This window comes from Panthera leo, chromosome E2 (assembly GCF_018350215.1).
Source record: "Panthera leo isolate Ple1 chromosome E2, P.leo_Ple1_pat1.1, whole genome shotgun sequence".
NCBI classification, from domain to species: domain Eukaryota; kingdom Metazoa; phylum Chordata; class Mammalia; order Carnivora; family Felidae; genus Panthera; species Panthera leo.
The window spans coordinates 50930943-50949650 of NC_056693.1; the positions used below are offsets into that span (position 1 = coordinate 50930943).

The 18708-nt window shown below is 41.5% G+C and overlaps 1 protein-coding gene across 11 annotated transcripts in view; it reads left to right on the forward strand.

The window, feature by feature from the left end:
* Positions 1–4459: 4459 nt before the first annotated feature.
* Positions 4460–18708, forward strand: part of LOC122207954 (metalloproteinase inhibitor 1-like) — a 63672-nt gene continuing 49423 nt past the window's right edge. For 5 of the 11 annotated variants that reach the window (XR_006197064.1, XR_006197066.1, XR_006197065.1 and 2 more), the window contains exons 1-2: positions 8798–8915; positions 10598–10718. The gene's annotated coding sequence lies outside the window, so the exon portion shown is untranslated. The other 6 variants (XM_042918384.1, XM_042918387.1, XM_042918388.1 and 3 more) reach the window with 6 other exon arrangements.

Sequence of the window (18708 nt, forward strand, 5' to 3'; positions counted from 1 at the left end):
TTCTCCAAAGACAAGCAAATGATCTTATAATAAGCACATGACAAGATGCTCAATGTAACTAATATTAGGGAATGTGAATCAAAACCACAATGACATCCATCAAGAGTGCCAGTCTCTAAAAAGCAGAAAACAAGTATTTGCAAGGATGCAGAGAAGTTAGAACCCTTGTACACTGTCGGTGGGAATGCAGAATGGTGTGCCATTATGGAAAATATGAAGGTGCCTCAGAAAATTAAAACTGGAATTACCATCTGACCCAGCAATCCTAGAATCTTGAAGAGATATCTATACAGCCGTATTCATCACATTATTATGCACAATAGCCAAGAGGTGGCAGCAACCCAAATATCCACAGACAGGTAAAGAGACAAAGAACATGTGGTTTTTACATAGAAGTGAGTACTATGCAGCCTTAAAAAGGAAGGAAATCTGGTCAGACTTGAACATGGATTAACCTTGAGAACATTTAGGCTAAATGAAGTAAGTCAAGGGCACAAGGACAAATACTATATAATTCTATGCATGTGAACACCTGAAATAGTCAAAACCACAGAAAAAGAAAATTGAAAGGTGGTTACCAAGGGCTGAGGAGAGAGGGAATGGGAGGTAGCGTTCAGTGGACATTAAGTTTCAATGTGGAAAAATGAAAAAGTTCTAAAGATTTTTTGTGACTATGATGTGAATATACATACACTTAACACTACTGAACTACACACTTAAAAATGATTCAGGTGGTAAATTTAATGTTATGTTTTTACAATAACGAAAAATTAAAAATTTTTTGAAGTTAGATTGCTTAAATTTTCATTTGAACTAATTTGTTGTTTTTTGTTGGGTAATGTTTTTGAAAAAAAAAATTTAGTTCAATCAAAAAAAAAAAAGTATTTAGATTCCATTTGCAGTTCAGCAAAACAGGCCATTCCAAGTCAGACTCTAGAGTCAGTCTGACTTGGATGGAAGATAGTCAATCTAACTTAAGCCAGCCTATGGCTATTCTGTAGGTTCCTTCTGCTGACTTCAAGCACAATGGGGCTAAAAAACACTATTGATCACGGCCCTGATTTCCTAAAAATGTCAGGGACATTTTACACTTTTTCTCTAAGGCATTAAATATCAGGCCTGCCATTAAACAGATTGTGATAACAGACACAATAAAGCCAACTGCAAAGTTAACATTAAAGAATATTTCTCCAAAGGTCATGCTGCAGCTGTAGAATATCATAATGACCCTCTTCTTTGAGGGCTAGTAAGTTTTGGGGTTGTTTTTTTTTTTCTTTTACAAAAGATGTCCTCAGCCCAGCTTTGCAGATTCTATGATAGCAAACAATTCAGAGATGATTCCTGCTTGGTCTAACCCTTCCTGAAAATCATTTCACACAAGCACAAGCCTCATAAAAAATAAATAAATAAAACTCTCTCCCTGCTCCTTCTTACTAATACACACTTCAGGACTCACCTAGCACACCCTCCCTCATTGCATGAAGTCAATAAACCTACTTTACTGGACAAAAGGTTTGCCCCCTGTGGTCACTGGCTGTTGGAATGTTTCATCTTGCTTGCAGGAAAAGGACCTTTCCAACTTATCCAAAACCAGCAGGCTTATGTAGGGGGCTTTGTTCTTCTCCCAAACTAAAGATAAATCTGAGATTTGCAAAGACCATTCCTGTCTCCTGTCCTGGCTCACCATCAGTCAGTGCACCGTCATCAGGAGAACGGCTGGAAGCTGGGAAAGCCAGTTTTTCTAACCTTCCCCTGACAATAGTTATGTGTCTCTGAGGTCCTTTAAACCGAACATCTCCTTCTCTGCACCCACGCACAGCTGGCCAGAAGTTTGTTTGGATCCGACACTCATCCTCCAACGCTGGTTCAAGACAGAATTAATCATTCAAGGTCTTGCAAAAATATATCTTCAGACACACCTTCTTTGATTACCTTGAAACTATGCAACCTCTTCACAGACAATCTCTAACACACCTCTTACTCATTTTTCTTCTTAGCACTTAATACTTCCTATATTTTGTTCGCTACTTTATCAAATTCTTTTCTTAAGTTTCATGGGTTTTTTTTAAATTTTATAATCATGTCTCTTTTCTCCAATGTTTATCATAAATATTTCTTGTTCGTATTGCATTAGCTGCTGCTCAAAAAAAAAAAAAAAGATCAAAATAAGTAACTGATAGACTCTACTTTTGCTTTTTGGTTTTGGGGACTTTCTTGGCAGGTACAAATGTAGTTATAAAATCTGTAAGGAACTTTAGTGATCATAAAATGTTTCTCCTTATTTTGCAGAGACAAAACTGGGTGTGAAGGCAATTTGGAAATGCCCTGATTTACTGGTGACTGAATGCCAGGTGATACTTGATTGGAAAAGGGAAGAGAGTAATGAAGTATGTTTTGAGCACTATACACATTTAGCATTTTGCCTTTTTATATTAATGGATATTTTTATTTTTAAATTTTTTAATGTTTATTTTTGAGAGAGAGAGAGACAGATTGCCAGCAGGAGAGGGGAAGAGAGAGATGGAGACACAGAATCTGAAGCAGGCTCCAGGCTCTGAGCTGTCAGCACAGAGCCCGACGCAGGACTCGAACTCTCAAGCCGTGAGATCACCACCCGAGCTGAAGCTGGACGCTTAGCCGACTTAGCCAACAAGGAACCCCTATGTTAATATTTTTTAAATTAAAAAAAATATACTTTATACTTGTTTAAACAAGTTTTAATTGAAGAACCATGAATAGTCCACTCATGTCAACAAACGGCAATACTATTTAAGCTTTCACTGTGACACTTCCTGATGCCATCTTCCTCTTATTTTATCTTGTGAAAGAAAGGGTGAGGGACTATTCTGAATTTCGTTTTCACCATTCCTCTGTTTGTATTTGTAGTTCTGTCACTTATGTGTTCTTGAATTCACATCAGTGATTTCTTACTGTATGGATTCATTAACAACTTGCTTTTTTCAGCTTTTGAGACTCATCATTTTCATGTTAATTCATAAAGCTACATTAATTTTCACTCCTGCATAATACTCAAGTGTGTAACAATGTCATACTTTATCCATTTGCCTACCCTGTGGGTAGGTTAAACTTAGCTATTTGGGCTGAGAGCGAAGGTGACCTGAGTCAACAAAATGTAACTATTTGCTCCATGAGAGGCGCACGCAAAAGGACTGCAGCCTAACAGTAACGTATTAATTATATTAATAATAACAATATTTCACTATTATCTTTAGGAAATTCTTGCAATTCATTCTATCCAGGCAAACAGTTTACATATCTAGAAAAACAATTATTTTATAAGGACAAGGCTTTGCTCATCTGGATACATGGTGAGCTTATCAGAACACAGGGATTAAAAAAAAAAAAAAACAAAAACAACTGTACTAGCCCAAAGGCAGGCAGAAAAGGGGGAGAGAAAGGATCCAAGAACAGATGGAACTAACAGAAAACTTGTACCAAGACGGGAAATTTAAATCCCCCCATACTAATAGTAACATTAACTGTTAATTGTCTAAGCACTCCAAGCAAAAAAAAAAAAAGATGGTCAAACAGGAGAAAAAACAAGAACTATTTGTCATCCACAAAATACCACCTTTCGGTATAAAGAACAGATAAGTTAAAAGTAAAAAGATGGAACAAGATGCAGTATGAAAACGCCAATCCAAAGAAAGCTAGCTAAATTAATAGGAGACAAAATTCTCTGGTGCCTTTCCATCGTAGGGGAACAGGTGAAGAAGCCGGGAAAAAAAAAAACAAGGAATCGTGAGGATGGCCCCGCACAGCAAAAACGGCCTTCAGGCCCCGTCTATACTTACCTTGAGAGGGACACAGCAGCCTCAGGCCTCGGGACCCAGACCTTCTAACAGAGCTGGACTGAAGTCTACAATTTCGACTGCGGCTGCAACTCTGCGGCCTTGCCACGACCCTGTTGTCGAGCCAAATGCTGCCTGCACGAGCGCGAGGCTATCCTGGAGCACATTCTGCAACAACCCGGAGGAGATCGCTGGCAGCTGCAGGCCCACGAGAGCAGCGGGGAGCCCGTTGTGAGCAACAGAAAGGGCTGCGCGCGGCCTGCGACACAGGAGCAGGTGCCGGCTTTCCTGATGGGAGGTAGCCTTCGTCCAAACCCTTCCTGCAGAAGCCCGCCTGCAGGAGCTGCCCAGATGATGCTCAACCCCCAAGCAAGGACAAGAACAATGCGTTTCCAGCTTCAGAGTCCCGTCACTACTCCTCCAAAGACCTCAGCCCTCGAGCCTGAGACGCCTCCGCAAACTGTGGAGAAGTAAAGGAGGAAAACCGCTGCGCATGTCAGACCTGACGCGCATGCTCCGCACGCCGCTCGAAGGCTCCATGCACCACGCCGGGCTCACTGAGCTGTGAGAGCTGCGCATGCGCCGGTGGCCCGTCAGCGCCTGAGAGCTTTAGCTCGGGTCACCCTGGAGCGGGCGGAAGCTGATTCGGAAGGACACGTGGACGCCGGGAATGAAGGGAAGCCTGCAGGCCCGCCGCCACGTAGTGGTGCAATGGGTGGCACAGTGACTCCTCGGGCTCGGGAGTGAAGGTGCTGGCGCAGAAGCCGTGGCCGGCGGCTGGGGAGGCGGGCCTTAGTGGGCAGGAAAAGGAATAAACCATCTTGAATGCCGGGGGGGGGGGGGGGTACTGTGGAACCAGTTTGCGTGAGTACAGATCCTGCCTCACTGCTAGCTGGCTTGAGTAAGTTACCTTAACCACTTTACGCCTCGCTTTGTCTGTCTTTAAACTGGGGGCATTAATGGTCCTCCTCAGAGGGCCAATGGGAAGATTCAATGAGTGAATACGAGAAGTGATCAGTACTAATTCCAGTTTTTAATGGTAAATGGTCTTAATATTATACCCTTCAAAATATTGTTTGCTCTTTTCAGTAAATAGCATTTAAGTGGTTTCCTTCTACTCTCCCTGTAGTTATTCACAGTAGCTCTATAATTTATTGAATAGCTTTCAACATCTATTGTTACCCTTTAGTTGTAATGAAATACGTTGATAAAGTTCCTATTTCTGAAGTTCTTACATTACTGAAATTAATCCCATTTGTTTATATCATAATTTTATAAATGAATAGCTGGATTCAGACTTCTAATAATTTATTTGAAATAGTTGCTTCTATGTTTGTAATTGGAATTCATCTTATTTTCTCTTGTGTGCTATCTTTACAATACTTGATAACTATGAATTAGGGATCTTTAATCTTTCTCTGTGGACTACAATTGTTTAGAATAACATAGGAATTACATCATGTGTGAATTTAGATTAAACTCGGCAGTAAAACCACCTAAATTTGCCACCAGATTTGGCTAGGATTATTGGACTGTTCAAATTATCTTTTTTTTATTTTTGAAAAAGAGAGGGAGTGAGAGGTGAGAGGAGGTGAGAGAGAGAGAGAGAGAGAATATCTCAAGCAGGCTCCACACTGGGAGTGGATTGACATGGCGTGCAATCCCACAATCTTTGGATCATGACTTTAACCAAACCTGAAGTCAGGAGTCCAGTGCTCAACTGACTGAGCAACCCAGGCACCCCTGGACTGTTCAAATTTTCTGTCTCATTTTGGGTCAAATGAGGTATTTTATGTTTTGGTAACAAGTTACCTGTTTCTCTTTGGTTGTCCGTATTTATTATGGTAAGTTTGTACCAATGCTTTAATATATGTCTTTAAGCTTTACTGTATTTGAAGATTGTATCTCATCATTAACCTTGTATATTCATTTTCTATGTCTGTCTGTTAGGTTTGCCAGGGATTTCCCTTTTTATCATATTCTTAAAGAACAAAATGTGTGTTTTGTATCATGCAACATAGAACGTGTAGCGTATTACAACAAGTTAAGGAACAGTATCTTAAACAAAAGTTCACTCTCCTTTCATGGAAAAGAGATCCATTGTGTCAGCACCTTGGTATCATCAAGGACCCAGACTTGTCTTCATGCTCGCATTCCCAACACCTGGCTTCCATCCTTATGATCCTTATTATTCACGATAACTGTTGGAGCTCTAATGATCAGAGTCACATTTCTGGACAGCAGCAAGTAGAAGACTTGGTAAATGGTCACTTTGCCATTGATTCAGCCCCCTTTCTTCGCCTTCCCGGAAGTTGCTGACCATACTTTTGTGTATATATCTGCCAGAACTTCTTCATAGAGCCACAGCATGATGCAAGGAGTGCTGGGAATGCAGCCTTTGTAGATTTTCATAAAAACAAAAAAAAACAAAGTTCTATCCCTGCATGAGAGGACAGGAATGAATATTGAGTAGAACTGGAAGTGTCTGTTACAGTGTCACATATACTACCAAACATTTCTGCTTTCACTTCTACTAAAACTTTTCATATCTTTGATCTGAGTTCATTTATCTTCCTCGTTTTTATTGGTTGATTTTGATACTCACCTTTTAAATCCTGAGGTCAAATCGTTTTTAGGGTTTTTGTCTTTTTAAAACAATATATGAGGAAACATTTGGGAATATAAATTTGAAATCCTGTTTTCTGCTGCTTCATTTGATAGATCTTAACCCTTACCTGTGGGTTAAATGTTCATGGAAGCGTCCACAGACAGCTGGAACTAAGAGCATTAGATTTTAGGGCTTATGTTCTTAGAATAAATATTCCCTGAGCTGGGTGGTTATGGGACATATTAAATCTCTCAAGCACACAGTCTTTCATATCATAATTTATTTAACAAATTGCCTATTGCCAGACATTTAGTGGCATCCAATTCAAGATGTAAGCATCACTGGATTTGCCATCCTTATGATAGATCTTGTTGTGTAATTATTTCTGTAAGATTAATTTCTAGAAGGGGAATTGGGTGTAGAAAATAAAAATCTGATACCTATCAGAAAACAACTTCTCTGTTTGATTGTCATCTGTTCTCCGAAGTTTTCCATAAAATATAAAATTGCTTTCTCTCCCACGCTTCTGGTGAGAGCGTAACCTGCTAACACTGGTTTAGATAGCAGTGTGGTAGCATCAGCCAAAATTTAAATAGGCACAGCCACTGGTGCAGCAAATCCTCTTCCCAGAGTCTTACTGAATTGCTTTTTTATGTACATAAATATACAGTGTATGTGATGAATCAGAAATATAACCTAATAAGTAAACAATCACTATGAAGATACATGCATGTGCTATGATTCCATTTTGTGAAATGAAACTGTATATGTGTGTGTCTAAGCCTTTTGTTAGGGCTCAAATGCAAGGTAAAGGAATGAGAAGGATATTGAACAAAGGCCATGGTTACTTCTGAGGAGCTGGACGGCCCCCGAGAGGGAGAATGTGGTACAGAGAAAGGTCCATGTTTAAGTTGATACCCTTTTGTATTACATTTATTTTTTTCACTAAGGAGGTATTTTCATTTTATTATTAGAGAAAATAAGGTACTTATTAAAATTAAATTAGAGTGCTGGTATATACTTCTCAGGTTATCAATACTGTCATTCCACGATTTATGTATATTGCTTAGATTTTTATATGACTGCTTAATTTGTATTTCAGTGTCTCACCGTCATTGTCAAGGAGTTATGTTCTTTGTTTCTACTCTACTAGGACATAAGTTGGATGCTGCCACCCCAGGTGTCATTAAAAAAAAAAAAAATCCAATGAAAGAAGAAGGTCTACTTTCACAGTGTCTCCACAAAAACAAACAAACAACCAACAACAACAAAATTAGCAAACCACCCAGCACTCTTCTCATCCATACCCATAAACACACATCACCTGGTCATAATTTTTTCCATGTCCCTTCCTAAACCAGCCCTTGACCAAGGGAATTAATATCATGACAGGCTTAAGGAAGAACCTCACCATAAAAGGAAAAAAAGCTATGGGGGGTAATGGCTATTAAATAAGACACCGGCAAGTCTGGTATCATGGTAAAAGGGATCCCTCCTCCCCCATAATAAGGGCCTTCCCCTTTTCGATCTTTTTAAATTAATGATTCTAAAGTTTGGACCTCAAATCTTACAAGTGCACTTCCATCAGAAAGTCCAGTTGTCATGCGTCAGCCAGTGTGAGTTGTAGTTGTGAGCAGTTCATGCTGAAAGCACATGTGTCTGTCAAGGGTCTAGGAAGATTCCTTCTGCTCTGCATGTATCCACAGATTATGAAGTTCCAAAGGGAATTAATAGATTATCACACTTCATCTCAAAGACTATAAGATTTGATAAATCACAAAATAAATACATAGTTTTAGAAATGTATCAACAGCTTGGACCCACAGCCCTTTGCTCCCAGAAAAGGAACCATCCAACTGCAGTAGTTACCATGCATTGGGCTGGATGCAGAAAGTGAATTTAGACCAATAGAACTAATTCCATGGACAAGGTTGACCAAATATTCCTTCCCCCGTCGTAGGTTGGGCTTCCCACAGTCAGAGAAAACTTGACACAAACACAACTATGCCTCGAATAAGGAGACCATCCTAATTTCTTCACCAAGCCACACAACTGGGTCATATTTCAGCAAAAAAAATGTTAATGAGTTGCTAAAGACCAAGCATGGGCAAGTGTGAGAGTATAGAACTCCTGAGGTTCTCAGACACAAAGAGATTTTGTACCAACTCACAGGTTATTCTTCGTGGACATCACTGGGTGCTTACAAGAAAGATGGAGGATGGGGTGGTACAAAAGGCATAAATCCCTACCCATTTCCTTTTCCCCTATGGGACAAACGTAACCATAGCAACAAAAAAACGTACACCTAGCTCTGCTATTGAAGGTTACCATGGCAACAACAAAATGCACACATAGCTCAGCTACCGTTAAGGTTTTCTCTTTATCTTTGGTGTTTGGCAGTTTAAATGTAATGTACCTGCGTGTGGTGTTCTCTGTAGCTCTTTGGCTTAGTGTTAATTGAAGTTCTTGGTCAATGGAGTAGTGTCTGTCATCAGGTTTGGAAGTCTTGGCTCTCTTATTTATTGAAATATAATTTCTGTACACCTCTCTTTCTGGTTTTCCAATGACACATATTTTAGACTTGTTGACAGTGTCCTACATTTCCTTTTTGTTTATTTCTGGGTTTTTTTGTTGTTTTTCTTCATTCTTCATGCTTCATGTACTTTGACCTCTGCTTTGATATTTCTTCAGATTTATTAATCCTGTCTTCTGTTGTGTTCATTTTACTGTTAAATCCATTCAAAGAGTTCCTTACTTCAAATACTGTATTTTATCATTTCTAGGACATTGATTATTTTTTATAGATCACAATTTTCGATTTAAATATTCAATGTTACATTCATGTTATTTTTTATACATTACCCACTTTTTTAAAGCCCTTGCCTGCAAACTTGGGATCACCTCTAGGTCTGTTTCTATTGACTATTCTATTTATAATTGGACACTTCTTACCATGTGTGGTTACTTTTTTACTGCATGCTGGACACTGTGAATGAGACTGCATATTATGTTATCTTCTCCTAAAGAGTGTTGGCTTTTGTCCTAAGCGCAGTTAAAATACCAACAGATCACTTTGTTTCTGATGAGGCCCACTTTTAGGTTTCGTTAGGTTGGATGTACAACAGTTTTGTCCTAACGCATAATGTCTTTGCCCACATGGCATTGACTTTATGGGATCTCAACTGAATGTCCTGGTTGATCATGTACTTTAAAAATAGTAATCATAATATTCTTTCTTTATCTGGCCCCTATAAACTATTAACAGTTAAATTTTGTACTCATTATGTAAATGAACTTGAAGCATACACGATTGTTGGTAGGGGAACAATGCTGTTTAACTTGACCACTGCCGTTTAATTGATAATAACCATTGCATAAGGATAAAATAAATAAATAACTCTTGACTTTAATGAGCATCTCATGTGAGACTAAAACTCAGTCTGAGGGACACCTGGGTGGGTCTGTCAGTTAAGTGTCTTGTCTTTTGATTTCAGCTCAGGTTCTCATCTCACAGTTTGTGGGATTGATCTCCATGTCAGGTCATGCACTGACAGCACAGAGTCTGCTTGAGATTCTCTCTCTCCCTGTCTTTATGCCCCTCCCCAACTCGTGCAGGCACTCTCTCTCTCAAAATAAATATGTAAATTTAAAAATTTTTAAAAACTCTGAGTTCTGAAGTTAAGGCTTTAAAATTAAAACTAAACATATATTGGTTAGGAGAGTTTAGGTACGTGAAGATATAGATGTCCGCAAGTCCGAGCATTTCTTAGTTCCATGACTGAAAACATGTCCCTGACCTTCACTGCCAGACAGGTCCTGCATTATCCCCATTATCCCCACTCAAGTCTGACACCAGTGAAAGAACATGAGAATGCAAAGTGGGCCCTCGCTAGGATGGCAATGTACATATACGAAGAATAATCAACTAAGAACATGGGATTTAGAGCTCCAGGTTTTCCAGAAATATCTTGGGAAAAAATAAATATCTTGATTTCCTCTTTCCTGCTTTATTTTGATACTTCTGGAAACTGTATCTCTATAGCTTACTATCAGTTTTGTTTCCCTGAGGAATCAGAGCTGCTCAAGTAAACGATAAATGATATTTTTTAAAATGTAGGACAAGAAAAAGGAAAATACTGGTGGTCTGTCTAGAACTAAAATTCATTTTACCTTACAGGTCTTCTAATTCCTGGCAATTATCCTTGAAGTTCAAGTTAGCCAGCAATTACTGAGTTTGGGAAACATGGAGAAGAATGATACCGATTTTTAACTTACGAGCAACTGTCTCTTTCAGTTGGGTAAGCACATATTTCACATCTTAATCATGTTGGACATCACTTGATGAATGGGATGTATGAGACTTACTCCTAATATATGCTAAATGACAGAAGGTTGAAATCCATCAGAAGATTTACCAAGTGCTCCTTTGTATGAGATAAGAATCTGATTTGGCCCTTGGCATTCAAAAGTTCTAAGCTGTGGCAGGCAACCTGCTTAGAATATTAAATAAATGTTGATCATATACAGGGCTGAGTAAAGCAGAAGTTAAGCATTTAATTTAATAACATAGAATAAAGAAAATGTTTGTTTTTTTGGTAGTGTTACTCTCAGTTATTAATTGACTGCCAACCACATTCCAGACAGCAGATGATGAGGATCATGAAAACAAGGACCAGGAAACACTATGTAGGTCACAGCACATAAAATGTTGCTTGATTAATGAATGTTTGTTGAATCGGTAACAACCTGCTTGCCTTTTCCTATACATTATATCATTTTATCTCCAGAACTTCCCTGAAATGGATGTTTTATGCCCATTTCTTAAATGTTGAAATTGAGGCTTAAAGTAGGTAATGGACTTCCTTGGCCCAGGTACCAAAGCTGTGGGTGATCATGCGGAGCTCTCCCTACCTGTGCTGTGCTCGCTCACTCTTCTGGCTCAGCAGGATGTAGTCATTCAGGCTGAGGAGTGAGGAAGGGGTACAAGTTGGAACTGGTAAATAAAGTAAATGTACCCTCTGAGAGGTGAGGTGAGGGTTTGTGAAACTTGTTGGATTCCAGTAGTGGGAACAACAGAAAGACAAGTAACCATGGCTACTATGTGCAGAGGATGTCACTTGAGGAAGATGTGGAGGCAGAAAGGGGGCTCATTGAAGAAAACCTGGGTAGGAGATGGAGAGTGTGATATTGTGATGGACAGTAAGAAATATGTTTGGTTATCAGCCTATTCCTGGCTCACAGCTGTTAAAACCCTTGGAATTTCTTGTGCAGAGGGTGACAGAGGTGTCTTTCATTTTGTTACCAAGGTGACTTTTGGAACGTCCTTAGGTAACCTGAGGATGGGGAGCTGGTTGCCAGGAGAACCAACCACATGATTTGAGGGTTGAAACTTTCAGGACCTGGCGCCCCCGACCTCCAAGGCGAAGAGAGGGGCCAGGGTTTGAATCAATCGCCATTGGCCAGCGATTTTAATCTGTCATGTCTATGGAATGAAGCCTCCATAAAAACCCAGCACAACAGGGTTCACATTGCTTCCAGGGGGGTGAATACGTGGAGGTGCTGGGAGGGTGGCGCCCCTGGAAAGGGCATTGCAGCTCCCTACCCGGTTCCCACCCCTCACCCTCTGCACCTCTTCTGTCTGGCTATTCCTTATTAGCTCTATATTTTTATAATAAACCAGTAATCCAGGAAGTAAAATGTTTCTCCTGAGTTCTTTGAGCCACTCTAACAAATTAATCAACTGTAGAGGCTCTTGGGAACTTCCAGTGTATAGCCAATCAGTGAGAAGTGCAAATAATAGCCTGGGCTTGCAACTGGCATCTAAATGGGGCTGGGGTGGGGGCTGGGGACAGTCTTGTAGGACTGAGCCTCTAACCTGTGGAATCTGATGCCGTCTCCAGGTAGATGGTGTCGGAATTGAGTTGAATTGTAGGACAATCTGCTGGTATCCTGAGAATTGCTTGTTGGTGTGGGAAGTGCCCCCCCGCCCCCACCACGTACACACATTGGAATTGGTACTAGAACCTATTTAGAGAGAAAGCTTCATCATCCGAGGTGTCTGGGCAGAGGGCCTTGAGGCAAAAAGTGGCATCCTGAGAACTTGCTGTGAGTCTGTGTTAAAAAATTTACTAAGCCAGTTATGAATGGAAAATGCAGCTCTTTAAGACAGATGTGTGATTACCTAAATTTCACGGCTGCTCCCTGGTGGGCCCAACCCCAGATCTGACCAAGTCATCTTTCCTTTGCCTTAAAAAAAAATGAAATGTGATGCCATGAGGTAGGGTCTGTATTCTTGAGACTGCCTACTATTCCCTGTTGACTCCTTAAACTGCCTCTCTATCCCTTTAACCACCCAGTCTCAGGAATGCACACGGGCCTGCTCCTTCTATATGGGGGCCCCAAACCTCAGTTCCCAAAGGAACAAAAATTAGGCCAGCATGGAATTATTTTGTATTGGCTTGTTGGTGGATTTCTTTGGGTTCATCCTTGTTTTTTAGTAACTTCTTTCAACATGGCTTATAATTATGCAACTACAGTACCTGCTAGAATCAATCAGCCTTCCAAACCCAAACACGTTCATCTTTATCCAAATGTAATTTATCTGAAATGCCATGTTGATGTAAGAGTTATGCATTACTACATAGGCTTCTATTTTCTTCTTAAATAATGAAATACCCTAATGGAAAATATTCCCTCAAAATAAATTTTAATGAGCACTTATTTGCCCAAATTGTTCTTTCTCTGAATGGCAAAAATTTAATATGAACTGGAATTATCAGGGGCTTTTTGTTATAATGGGCTTTGGGAATAAGTCATGCAAAGATGACTTATTTTCCTATATCTTCCAAACTGTGAGTGCTGCCTTAACAACTTCCTGTCAAATGCAAAGTGAGTGTCAGTGTCTTACGTTGCGTCTCTACAGGAAAATGTCACATCAGAAATCATGCCAAGGTGTAAGATAATACAGGAGATTGAAGTGAACAAGAAACCTAATTGCTGTTGAAGGGCATATATCCCAGACTTTGCTGCTAAGAAAAAAAAAATGCTTGTGTCTGCCACATTTTTTAATTCTCTGCATTGAATAGTTTTTCTGAGGAGAGAAAGCAAATGGGAAATATTACCCTGTACCCTGGCAGGCTACAGAGCACGGGCCTCATTGTGCTCACCAAGAATTAGAGCAGGGCCAGATGTAGAACTTGGAGAAGTGCCTTCCAGAAAAGAACTCAAGCCTCAGCAAGAATTATGAGTCAGTGGAGTGGGGAGCCAGATCTGAGGGTGCCCCCATAGAGTCGAGAATGCACGCCATTAATTGCTTCTCTAGACTTTTCGCTCCATCTGAAATACTGCCAAAGGGAGCCAGTGCCATTTCTGAGTCATTTTTTATAATAGAAATGACATTGAAAGGGGTCATTTGGTTCAGTTTAAATTTTTGTATTGCATACCTTCTAGAAGCTTCATAGTATCAACAACCAAACACAAAAGGGAGTTTCCATTTTCCAGGAGCTCAGCACTGGGATGGGGAGCTCACAGCTAAGTCAAAAACACTTTCAGTGAATGTCCATCCACTTCCTCTTTTTAAACCAGAAAAGTGCCGGCTCAGTAAGCACCTCCAAGGGGGCAAAAAGGCTACAGAGTTAATGTTCCTGGGATGCTTGTTGGCTTGATGAGAGAGCACAGGCTTCAGATGCTGATGACTGCACCACCCACCTGCTGAGTGGCCTTGACAAGTTCAATGAAAACCCTAAAAACTGCTTCCTTCTCAGAAAACTGGAAAAAGAACACCCATCTTGTAAAGCAGTTGTGAGATGCTCATAGATGATAGACGTTCAAGGCATGTTCTCTTGAGCAATCTCCTATCCCCTTTGGCCCTCATTGCCTATGACCCCCACAGCTAGCAATTTTGTCCAGGAAGGGCTCTATCCACATCTGTACAAATGATTAGAATATGTTATCTCGGGGCTCCTGGGTGGCTCAGTCGGTTGGGCGTCTGGCTTCGGCTCAGGTCACGATCTCGCGGTCCGTGAGTTCGAGCCCCGCGTCAGGCTCTGAGCTGATGGCTCAGAGCCTGGAGCCTGCTTCCGATTCTGTGTCTCCCTCTCTCTCTGCCCCTCCCCCGTTCATGCTCTGTCTCTCTCTGTCTCAAAAATAAATAAAAAACATTAAAAATTTAAAAAAATTAAAAAAAAAAAGAATATGTTATCTCAAAGAAGGTTTGGGAAGTGGAATTACTTCGTCTGTAGAGAAGGTAGAAAAAATATTAAATGTGATTAGGATTATTTTATAATCAGTAATGGTAATATGCTTCCTCATAATTTAGGTATCCTCATAATTATTCCTATTAAAAAGCAGAAAAATAACATAAGACATTTAAAAGTTACAAAGTACTTTATAATTGGACTCTCAGAAAATCTGTTATTATCAGCATGAGAAGAAATTTTACTACCAATTTTAATGATGAGGACCTGAGACTGAGGATTTCAGAGGCCCCCAGTTTTATGTTTGCAAAGCATTCTGTACTTCCTGTACCTGCACATGGATCTCCTGCAAATACTAATTCAGGATATTTGCCTGATGTCTGTTGTCCTGATCAGAGAGTATGACACTCCTCACATAGCCTGTCCCGGTCACCACTGAATTGCCAAGCTTCTAGCACAGAACATAGCCCAAGAAGGAATTCGGGGATTCAGAGGAAAGGTTCACAGAGCAATGTTGTGGCAGGGGGGAGAACCATATATTAGTAATGAAAATAAATAAGCTCTTTTCAGAAGCAGGGGCAGCTGACTGGTAGCATATGTTGGGAAGGTGGAGAAGGACTGTCTCCCAGGCCTAGCTCACCGTCCCTCTAGGTGCGCACAGGGGTAGATGCTGCTTGCAGGGGTGACACAGCCTCTCCAGTAAGCTTCCGAGTCTGTATCGAGGGACTGAGTGGTCGGTTGCCTCTGCGTGGCCAAGGGTGCTCTGAACGGGAGCCTTCCCCCATGCCAAAGGGGACCTGGGACAGTGCTTGGTTTCCACCCACTCAGGAGTGCAGAGATGAGAGAAACGGGCAGTGTCTCCTTCTGGGGAAAGCGTATTTTTGAGTGCCTAACATTTACTCCTAGTTTATTCCCACGTGGTAAGATACGCAAACACACAAACACACACACGCCAGCTTGTTGGGGATGTATCAGGCAGCAAGATCCCCTGTAAGGAAGAACCCTGGTAAGTGCTGGCGATGATCCCTTCTGAAGTTTCACTCCTCTGGCCTCACATTCTGGCTCTTTCCTTTATAATGAAAAGAATCCCTAAATCAATCGTTTTTCTCATCTGCAAAGTGAGTTTGTAATACTCACTTCATCACATTGTTTCGATGTCCCAAGGATTAAACAAGAACATACGGGTTAGATACCCGGTACATTCACATGCTCTCAGTAAATGGCAGGGATTGGCATTGTCCTTCGGTTCTGAGGGAGAGGAGGACAATAACACTGTTGCTTTTATCAGCCGTGCATTTTCTCAGCATTCAGTCACGCCTCCTTGTGTCCACACCACACCCCAGTGAGGGAGACAGCCTCATCCCCGTCTCGCAGGTGAGGAGTCTGGCTCCTGAAGCTGGTGTGACTTGCCCAGAGCTACATAGTGTGTAAATGGCAGAATGTTTGATCATTCTAGAGCCAGAGTGGCCTCGCTGAAGGTGGGCTTGGCTGTTCTTTTACTCAGGGAAAGAACAATCAATACCTCTGCAGGAACACTGCTGGAGAGAATCCTGACATGAGCACAAAGTTTCTGGGAAAAAGAAATTGGCAAACCTCCCTGTCAACAATCAGAAGGTGATCAGCAGAGAAAAGCACTCTGAGAGAGCACTGTTCTTTAATCTTCTTTGAAACAAAGCTGATTTCCCTAGACAAATGGATCGCTAAATTCATATAATTATCTGTGCATATACTCCTGTCATCTTCAGTATTTGTAGACAGTACGTTTTATTTTTTTAAGTAAAGGAAAAACAAATGCCATTATTCATATGTTCACAGGTGGAAAAATCTCTCTCTCCTTGCTTTTCTCATGCAGTTATCAGCACATGTTAGGATGAATTCAGGGAGTTGGTCAACAAATGTATCCATGAAAAAACTAGGAAGAGAAATTTTGACTGCTTCTTGCTGCTTGTTACTGTGAAAAAGATAATCGATTGCTTCCTGATTCTTAGGAAAAGGAAACAAAAGTTCACTCCCTCAACGGAAGAGGAACCCATCGTTCTAGCCAAATGTACCTGATGAACGGGAACATGAAGTCATGGGGCAGACACTCATCAGCATCGCTGATCCCCTGCCTTCACACGTACCACCTAGACAACCATCTCCTCTTCTCAGGGCCCATCTAGGTCCTACATCCCCAAAGAGGGGAAAGCTAAGCCTTCCCTTGGGACTGCTCGGGTGTGTGTTGGGGTGGAGGGAACCAAGCATGAGCTGGCCACGTGGCAGGGTCCTAGGTTTCATGTAACCATGCCTGCCCATCACAGACCGGGCTGAGAATTCACATTTATTCACCTGTGTTCTACTTATTGTATTGTATCCCTTTTCCACACACCCTTCCAAGCCCCAAGCTGGTAAACACCCTTCTTCCAAACCCACGAAGTCTTCGACACGCTTCCGGCTATATTTGGAGCTGTCCAGCAGGCCAAAGCAAGTTTTTGTATATTTAGAGAAATTAACCTATTGGAATCCTCAGTCCTGGGAATCCAGCAGGAGTCAGAGTAGCTGATCGAAGCTTTCCATCCATAGAGACCTGGGGAACTGGGTCCAGCCTCAGCTAGGTCATAAGGCCAGTGAGAAAGGACTTGTATAAAGCAATTCTGGTGGCCCAGGAAAATGACTAGAAACCGCAACCTACCCACAGGCCTCAATGAAGCAAAGGGCAGGGCGCCTGGGTGGCGCAGTCGGTTAAGCGTCCGACTTCAGCCAGGACACGATCTCGCGGTCCGTGAGTTCGAGCCCCGCGTCGGGCTCTGGGCTGACAGCTAGGAGCTAGGAGCTCGGAGCTCGGAGCCTGGAGCCTCTTTCCGATTCTGTGTCTCCTTCTCTCTCTGCCCCTCCCCCGTTCATGCTCTGTCTCTCTCTGTCCCAAAAATAAAAATAAAAAAAAAAAGTTGAAAAAAAAAATTAAAAAAAAAAAAAAAAATGAAGCAAAGGGCAAAACTAGGTTAAAAAACAAATTGTACGGTGCAATCTCACTAAAACTGCAAACTGTATATATGTCATATTCATATTTTTGAAAAACATCAGAAGGAAACATCAGAATTCAACGTTTTGAGCCTTTCTTCCCCCCCCCCCCCCCCCCCCCCCCCCCCCCCCCCCCCGCCTTCTAGGAATACAGGTGATTTTTATTTACTTGTGTTTTGATGCAGACCTATTTTTCCCCACATTGTCTCCATTAATCATGCACTATTGTCGTAATCAGAAAAAAGCTACAATTAAAAAAAACTACAAGTGACCCACACCAGCCTATGACTTGGAAGAGTGCTACTAATGGAGCCAAGTGAGTCCAGTGAGAACAAAGTCATTCTCCAAGCCCTCCTATGCCCCTCAAATGGCCTCCCTGTAACCAAAAGAATGAAGCTTTAAAAGTGTGCATCATCAAACAGAGTCATTAGACCACTGAGTCTGCCTTCGTAGAGCGTAGAATAAGTGTTCTGAACAGGAAGGACTCAGAGGCGGCTTTCTCTTCCCCGTAGTCCATTCCTCACCCTCACAGAGCAGGGCACTTATCCTTCTGACCACCTCCATCCACACCTGGAAAATCAGGGAGCAGTAAGCCACACACCAACGGCGATAGCACGGGAATGAGGACTTGGAGAAGTTGCTGGGCCAGACACCAGTGGGTCTGATGCAGGACAAAGGTCAGGGACACACCGCAGAGGAGGCAGCTCTGCACCCACGGATGGGAGCACCGTGCATGGGGGCTCCAATCCCAGCTCTGCAACCATGCAGCCTGCAATCTTTGGGCAAATATTTGGTCTCCCTTGGCCTCATGTTCCTCATCTGTATGGGAGTCTTCTCTTTTGTCTCCCAAGAAACCATTGTTGAAGTTTCACAGAACATTGGCTTCCTCCCAGAACAGGATTAGGAAAAAAAAATGGCAACTGTGAATCTGAACAGAAACAATGTCCTAGCTTGGGAAACATGGAATGGAAATAAAGTGTGTTTCCTTTTACTTTTGCTTAAAATGAACGAAAACCAAAACACCCTACCCTCACACATACCCCAGATACAATTGTATAATCATACAATAATTGTTCAGTTACTTCGATGTTGC